The sequence below is a fragment of the Sesamum indicum genome, linkage group LG6 (assembly GCF_026168435.1).
Source record: "Sesamum indicum cultivar Baizhima isolate 11 linkage group LG6, ASM2616843v1, whole genome shotgun sequence".
Taxonomy (NCBI): domain Eukaryota; kingdom Viridiplantae; phylum Streptophyta; class Magnoliopsida; order Lamiales; family Pedaliaceae; genus Sesamum; species Sesamum indicum.
The window spans coordinates 10,325,294-10,334,155 of NC_142662.1; the positions used below are offsets into that span (position 1 = coordinate 10,325,294).

General features: G+C 36.5%; 1 pseudogene; it reads left to right on the plus strand.

Moving 5' to 3' along the window:
- Positions 1-779: 779 nt before the first annotated feature.
- On the plus strand, positions 780-8,394 carry LOC105179300 (calmodulin-binding receptor-like cytoplasmic kinase 1; annotated as a pseudogene).
- Positions 8,395-8,862: the final 468 nt, after the last annotated feature.

The following is an 8,862-nucleotide window of genomic DNA, read 5'->3' on the forward strand; positions in this document are numbered from 1 at the left end:
GTTCAACACCTTTAGTCCCAAAACCCTATTTTTTTAACAGAAATGGTCCTATTTCGTTAACAACTAACGGAAACGGCACGTGACAAGTCATGTGCCGTTAGTGAACTGGAGCAAAATAGCACTTTTGGTCCCACTAGATAGGGCCCTTCTCACTTGCAGTCCCACGCTTTACGTGTTCAACATCTTTAGTCCCAAAATCCTATTTTTTTAACAGAAATAGTCCTGTTCCGTTAACAACTAATGAAAACGGCTTGTGAGTTGTCACGTGCAAAAACAAAGACCAGGCTTGTGTTCAGTTCTTTTAGGAAAAAAAGGGTGCTAAAAAAATATTTTTTTGCTATTTATATATGTAAATCATCCACAAACACCACACAATATTTTCATCTTTTTTTCATCACTTAATCTTGAGAGCAATGCAAAAGATGTCACAAACATCTCAAAATACTTCAAATATTGAATGCTATTGTAATAGTGAATTATGTGTAAAAGGATGTTCTTATATATTACTAGATGATCTTTCAGTAATGGTGAATTATATATAAAAGGACTAATGGATATGCCTTTTTTGCAAGTAATTATAATTTATGTTGTGTTTAAATGTGTAAGCATAAATCCTGAAAGTAATAAAAACGGAAACTAAAATTGCACAAAAGCACTAAATTGCAAAAAAATAGAAAATATACTCAAATTCACTGATTTTGATTATTAATAAAATGTGCTGTAAAGTGCAACTTTCCATGCTAAAAATCTGCCAAATACTACCACTTTACAAACCTAAAATGTACCAAAACATCCCAAAACACAAAGCCCTTTGATCATTCGCACTGGTCGTATCAGAAAACTCAAAAGCGATTCTGGTGCCCGGACAACAGGAAACAACGCTGGAACAAACCGTCAGAAGTCCAATAGTCATGCCTTGAAATACCTCTTAACTTCTGCAAAAAGGGCAGTTGATGTTTTTGCAGCGATTTTCTTTCAACAGAAGAAGGCTGATTCCAAGTCCGTTAGAGATTCAGTTCCTTCCAACACAATTCACTATCAAGCTGCAGAAAGTTGTAAGTCAATGCGTGTGACTCACTGATGGTACCTTCTTTTCTCAGCCCTGATCCTATTTCACCATGTCTTAAGTACGCTTGTAATATTTGCTTCCAACTTTGTTTTTGGAGATTCAGTGATTGGATTGTCTCTGATTGCATATTCATTCAATACTTCTGCTGCTCGTGGCATTAGGAAGTCATTGATATCGAGGTTTTTACTTATGACGGATCTCCAGAAATTGACACTGCACTATCCCAAATTACTTTATCATTTGAAGAAATCCGCAAGGCAACAGGAAATTTCTCTCCAGCAAATGAGATTGGTGAAGGAGGTTTCGGAACTGTATACTAAGGGAGACTTGAGAACGGGACCTTTGTTGCAGTAAAGCGTGCAAAAAAGGTAAGAAATCAACAAGACTGATTTTTAGTACTCGTCTGTTGTGTTGTCTCTCTCAATAGACTTTCGTCATATGAATTTGTTGGTGAGAGGGAAGATAAATGTGGGCTGCCAACTTGCACATCATTTATCACTACCTAACGCCTTTGACATGATAAAATGACAAAATAATGTTGACAGGAACCTTATGATCAACGCCTATCAGCAGAGTTCAAGAATGAAATACTTGCCTTATCAAAGATTGAGCACCTGAGTTTGGTAAGATTTTATGGGTATCTTGAGCACAAAGACGAGAGGCTTATTGTCGTTGAATATGTCAGCAACGGGAGCCTTCGTGAACATTTGGACGCTAGGTTAATCAGCATTTCACCAAGCAGCCTAATGATGGTATCAGTTGTTTTTCAGACTTAAAGCCAAGTAGCATGTAAATGATTTTAGACGATAGCTTGACAAAAATATTTCAGTAATATGAATATTAAATCTATTCTTTTTGTTTGTTCTGATCCAAATGAAGGGCAATGGCTGCGCACTGAACAATAGAAATCACTTTACATCTCAGCTGATCATTTTCTGCTGCAGGGACACGTGGAAGTGGGCTGCAATCGAAATAGCTCATGCCATTACCTATCTTCACACGTATACCGGTAAAATCACATGTCTTCAATCTATATATCAGAGCGGGAAAATTGCAATTTTCGTCCAGTTTCGTAGGGGTGGTGGCGTTTCCAGTCCAGGTCTTTTCAAAAATAGAATAGTAGAATAGTAATTAAAAAAAATTGGCAATTTTAGAACAAATTACCTTAAATCAGCCGGAATTGTGCACGTGAGCATCTGAAAATTGGGGCAAGCTTACGTGTAAAAAAAAAAAGGGGGGCAAACATGATGTGGCAAAGCTGACGTGGAAAAAAAGTCCACGTCAGCTTTCCCATTAAAATCGCTCTTTTTGTTTTGCAAAACGCATTCACAGCTTACCCCTAATCTTTGCAAGAACCCTAGTTCGCTTACCCCCAATCTTTGCCACGCAAGAAAAAATTCGCTCCCAAGGCACGATTTAAAGAGAAATTGAGCAAGGAATTGAAATGAGCAGCGTTTCATCTCTTGTCGATTGCTATTGTGGAAAGAGGGCAGTGCTTCGGACCTCATGGACTGAGATCAATCCTGGAAGGAGATTCCATTCATGTAAAACTACAATGTAAGTTTGTTTTTCTTTTTTGTTCATCTCCACTTTGCTGAATTTTCTCCTCATTATATTTTTCTTATTTTCTTAACTGATTGTAGATGGGTGGGTGTGGTTTTTTTTATTAGGAGGACCCTCCAATGTGTAGAAGGGCGAGTACAATTATCCCCGATTATTGCGTAAGAAGAATGAAATGGAAGCTCAAACTTTGAAACTAAATTTCAGGCATGGAAGACTTTGGAGACTGACAGTTGTTTTGTTGGTTGTTTGCATAATGTGCATTTGGGTGAGTGTTGGATTGTGTTCGAAGAAGCAACAAAAAAAATTGTAGGGTGTAGAAGATGAAGAAGATGGTTAGGCTTAATAGGGTGTAGAAGATAAAGAAGATAGTTAGACTTAGTTCATATTGTACTATGTTTAGCAAGTGTTTGAATGTATTGTATTTGGTATTTTTGAAGTACTTGTATCACAAAATCCATATGTAATCATTTGGTTATGTGTAATGGAATTTTCCCCTGTTTTAATGTATTGTATTGTATTTAATATTTAGTATTTAGTCTTATCTTTCAATTAATTGTATTACAAATTCATATGTTACCATTTGGTTATGTGTAATGAAATTTCTGCACATTACTTTTCCTGCAAGTACCTGGACTATAATATACATACTTTCTGGCAAAATTTCTGCAAACCAAAACTTCAACAATGCAAACAAAAACAGAACACTTAAATACCCCTGCTTCATGGCATTTCACTTCACTTGCACAATGCAACCAATGCAAACAGAAAACAGAACTCATAATTTCTGCAAATCATAATTTCTGCCAAAAATTCTTACATTGCAATGTATTTGACTTCATGACATTTCACTACACTTGCACAACCAAAAAACGCTATCCACAAACACTATCCACAAAAACTCCATTCACAAAAACTGATTCACAACACACTATCCACAAAATCTCCATTCACAAACACTATCCACAAAAACTCCATTCCTACCACCACAACACAAAAATTGATTTACAAAAGCAAGTGCACAAAAACTACTTTTGGCCGTGGTCCTCAGAACTTTGGAAAGGCTAGCTAGAAATGTCAACCCACTTTCTCCCATGCTCCTTCACTATTATCTTAGAAATAGGAGCTGTTGGCCTGCTTGAAAAAGAGGGCATGAAACCAGTACCAGTCATTGGAGGAGTGCCCTGATGTTGAGTCTCGGTTGCAATGTCACTTGGGGTCGGAATGACATGTTTGTGTTGGCCATCTGCAATTGTTCGTACATCGTAGGCCCTTGAACACATGGTGGAGTGGGTGTACGGCCAGGTTCTGTCAGTATTTTTGGCTCCACATCATACTACATTGGCTCATGTTGTTCCACAATTGGAGGTAAAATTGGTGGTTGATCATTTACTCCACTATCACTAGTAGGCATAGTCACCTAATTCAATATCATTGAACACACGGTCAACCAATTTGTACAATATGATTAAACACCCATAAAAAAGTGAGCATACTTACCCTATTTGGATCTTCATAGACATAATGTTTCCTCTTCCTTGTAGTGCTTGTGGATGATGAACCTGCCTGAAAATGAAAATTAATATACAAAAAAGTACATTAGTTTATATGTATACAACAGATTATGTATAGAAATAAAAGTGAATATTGAGGTACCTTTGAAAACAATGCATTCATTTCACTCTCATCAAGCCCAGGTTCTTGCATGTCCTTATATAAGACACATCCCTTTGCATTATGCCCCTCTTCACCACATATCTTGCAGTGGTGTTTGATATGTTGCCTTCTGAGTTTAATCTGTTTCTTCTGCTTTTTCTATCCATCTTTTTCTTTACCTTCATCAAGCTCTCTATTTCTTGCTCCAGCAGGTCTTCCAGGACCCCGTCCAAAGTTTGGAGGCAACGGAGGAATGAAGCCTGTCTCAGCCCACAGCATTTCACCACTGATTGGTAGTATAGCAGGTTCATACACTAACTTGTATGTATCCACATTGTAGGATCATTCCCAACTCGAGTGCAGGATCATACATTTGATCTAGATTGAATGCAACAAAATTAGGCCCATTCTCCTCATCATCTGACTGTCTATGCTCATCGAGATCATTCTCACTAGCCACCATATCAATTGATTCATTTTCAGAGTTGTCTTCCTCAGCATCATTTGATCCACTGGCAATACCTATATCATTTTCATTATCTAAAAACTCCATATTTTCTTCAAATATACCCACACCCCCTGCCTCAGTTTCATTGTTAATTTCATCATCCTCCTCACCCCTTGTTTCAGCATTCATGTCATTTCCTCCTCCTACAACTCCCAAAAATACTATGTCATCATCCTCCGCTACTTTAGTTTTCCCCTTCTCCTTCTCCATCACCTTCCCCTTCCCCTTCCCCTTCCCCTTCGCCTTTGTTTTACTCTTTTTCCCCTCACTGGACCAGTTTCAACAGCAACCTCATTAGGTTCTAGAGGCGTATGTTCAATATATACTGTAAATTCTCTGGTTTTCATGTGATCTAAAGCTTGTTCTAGTATGTCTTCATCACTAAAAAATAGTTTAGAGCCCCGATTTTTAATTATGTAAAACCTGATTCCTTCCCCAGAAACCCCACATTTTTCAGCAAACAGTTCAAGATTTTGCCTGTTCATATGTGTCACATTCACATAATCAAATTTCTGTAATTTCCCACCAATGCAAGCTGCAACAGGCATGTTTCTAAGTTCACCCCCATAGAACACAGCTACTGTTATGGATTCTCTTTCAGGGTCTGTAAACAGAGCATAAAAAAAAGAAACCTAAGCAACATAGCAATAACAGCACACCATACCAACACCAATATTATAATAGTAATTTCATGGGGGACCACGTCTCCCCTTTACAAAATAGCAATACAAAAAGAAAAAAAAGAAATAGATACACTCACAAAACGACGAAGAACAGTCATCTTCAGGGGACCATGTTTCCCCTTTTCACAATACCAAATTTAATTCCTTTAAATAATATTCTGAGAGTACTAAGCACAATGCAAGCAAAATAACAAAATAAAATGGAGAAACCACTTACGATAAGTAGGCGGTGGCATATTCAAATGCCTGTCTGTGCGAATGACGACCATCTTCCCACAATTGATTTTACCGCAGTGAAATTTCCTTTCCTTCGTGCTAAAACTCAGTAATCGCGTTTTTAAATCTTTTTCTTTCTCTACAGTTTAGGTATTTGGCTTCAATATTTACCCCTCTTTCTTTACCCTAATCTGTAAAAGAGGGGAGAAGACAACAACAACACGTGCTTCAGACGTGCTGTCTGTTTTCCCTCCAATTCTGTTCATGTTGGCAAGCTGACGTGGCTTTTTTTCCACGTCAGCGATGCCACGTCATGTTCCCCTCTTTTTTTTTTTACGCATAAGCAGTTTCACCGGACACGTCAGCTTCCCCCAACTTTCAGACGCTCACATGCCTCCCTCGTGCACAATTCCGGCTGATTTAGGGTAATTTGTCCTAAAATTGCCAAAATTTTTTAATTATTATTCCACTATTCTATTTTGGAAAAGACCTGGACTGAAAACGCCACTGCCCCTAAGAAACTGGACGAAAATTGCAATTTGCCCTATCAGAGCCTGTATTAGTTTGCAATGGCGACATTTTAATCTGGCAATTAGACTATATCATCTTTATTTTATCCTATCAATATAAATTGATTAACATGCAACTAAGCTATGCATTTGATTGTCGTAGTATCCACTTGTCCTTATCTATTTGATTTCTGTTTTACTCGGGGAGTTTAACATTGTTATTCATATCACAGATCCTCCAATTATTCATAGAGACATCAAAGCATCAAACATGCTCATCACAGAAAAACTCCGAGCCAAAGTGGCTGATTTTGGATTTGCACATTTAGCAGCAGAGGATCCCAGTGCCACTCATATTTCTATACAAATTAAAGGAACTGCTGGCTACTTGGACCCTGAATACCTGAGGATGCACCAACTTACTGAAAAGAGTGATGTGTACTCCTTTGGTGTATTGCTCGTGGAAATGGTGACAGGAAGACATCCTATTGAATCCAAGAGAAGTGCAGTTGAGAGAGTTACAATACAATGGGTGAGTAAAAGGAGGCTAGAATATCAATGTCTCATAATTAAGTAATATTCCTAACTTTATCTTTCTTTCTGCGGTGACAAGATTTTCTCACACTTGAGCGATAATTTTCCCTCTTAGCTACTCGAGCAGCTCTATCAAAATAATGAACGACAATATGCAGTAACGTTATTCTCCTGATGTTATATTTTTTGTCTGAAAGGTCAAGGGACTTGCTAAAAATGGCCGATCAGAAGAGCATGGGACAAAGCATTTTACATTTTTGCTATTCACCACTTCCATCTCCCAGCTCATTCCTCATCTTTGCATTGTTGAAGTCAAATCATGTTATATTTATGTTGAGAAACCAGTTGCTCCTGTTTCTTTATTATACACATTGTACCTGATCTTTATTATAGTTGAAATCTTCATGTTGCATCCTTGCTGACGTAAAATGAATAAGATGTACAGGAAATACTCGTGATAGTGCAAACAATGTCTAAACAAGAATGTGGGATAAATGTATATTTGGTCCTCAAACATAGTCACTAGTGCAATTTTAGTTTTCAAATAATTTAAGATTGTATTTTTTGTCCTCAAATTTTAGCTGTTTTGGCACTTTTGGTCCTTCCATTAACTTTTTCGTTAAACCTAACGATGATTTCATTTAAAGTGGAAAAAATTGCTATTTTTCTTTCATTTTGTGGTGTTTTTCAAGTTGTAATCTAATGCACCCATTTTTCCTATTTTTCTAAAAAGTTCAAAAGAGAATAAACCAAAAAAAAAATAAAATTAAGCAACAAACTTTCTAAATAATCTTAACAAAAAATGTCAATAAATTTTAGAAAATTTGTTGCTTAAATTTATTTTTTTGATTTATTCTCTTTTAAAGTTTGAAGAAAAATAGAAAAAATGGATGCATTGAATTACAACTTGAAAAGCACCACAAAATCGGGACAAAATAGTAATTTTTTCCACATTAATTGAAATTTTCGTTAAATGTAATGAAAAAGTTAATGGAAGGACCAAAAGTGCCAAAAGAATTAAAGTTTGAGGACTAAAATTGCAGCCTTAAGATTGTTTGATGGTTAAAATCGCATTAGTTACTATATTTAATGATAGAAAATGCACTTATTCCAGAAGAATGTTGTTTGATGATTTTTTTTCATAATTATTGTACCATTGACAGAAAGAGATTACCCATTATTTTTCTGAATTAGCATGCAATAGCTTTTCAGATTTCTGTGCTCCCATCTTATCAGGGGAAAACAACAAAAAAAAAGCAATGAGAAAAATCTTAGAGTGGTCTTCCTTTGCAGGCACTGAGGAAGCTAAAAGATGGAGAAGTCGGCGTGGCAATGGATCCAAGATGAAGAAGAAGCTTAGCCTCAATCCAGGCAGTTGAAAGGGTCCTCAAATTCGCTTGCCAATGTCTTTCGCCATCAAGACTATCAAGACCTTCTATGAGGAGATGTGCAGAAATCTTATGGGAGATTCGGAGAGTTTACAGAGAAAATAGCACCACAAGTGCTTCCACTTCTTTTCACTCTGCCAATGTTGTTGAAAGGTATGGAAGTAGCAGCAGACAGAATGCGTTTGGGCTTGTTGAAAGGTATGGAAGTAGCAGCAGACAGAATGCGTTTGGGCTTGAAGAAAGTGAGAGCTTGATGTTTGTTTCTGCATGAGCATGGACTCACATATATCTACTCGCTTCCAACTATCATGCTACAGTTTCTATCATAACCGATTGTATCTATCATATTTGTGTGATTGTGAGACTTTGCCTTGTTTGGTTGTGTTTTCAATTTCAGTTTCAAATTTTAAAACAATGATAAAAGTAAGAACATATTTAGTATATATAATATGTATATATGAATGCATACATCTTTTGATATTCATTTTTAATACCCTTTTGTATCCCCCATTATGATTTGTAATTATAATAATTATGGTGTATTTTGTAACCATAATTTTTGTGGTCTATAAATATCACCATATATTTCATTTGTAAATGGACTTTTGGGAAGAGAATAAGAAAGTGATTTGGAGAAATACATATATTGTTTTCTTTATATTCTATTAGGAGTGATAAGCCAATAAACTTCGAATTTTTCTATAACACGTTATCAGCACGGCGTTACCCTCGATCAAGG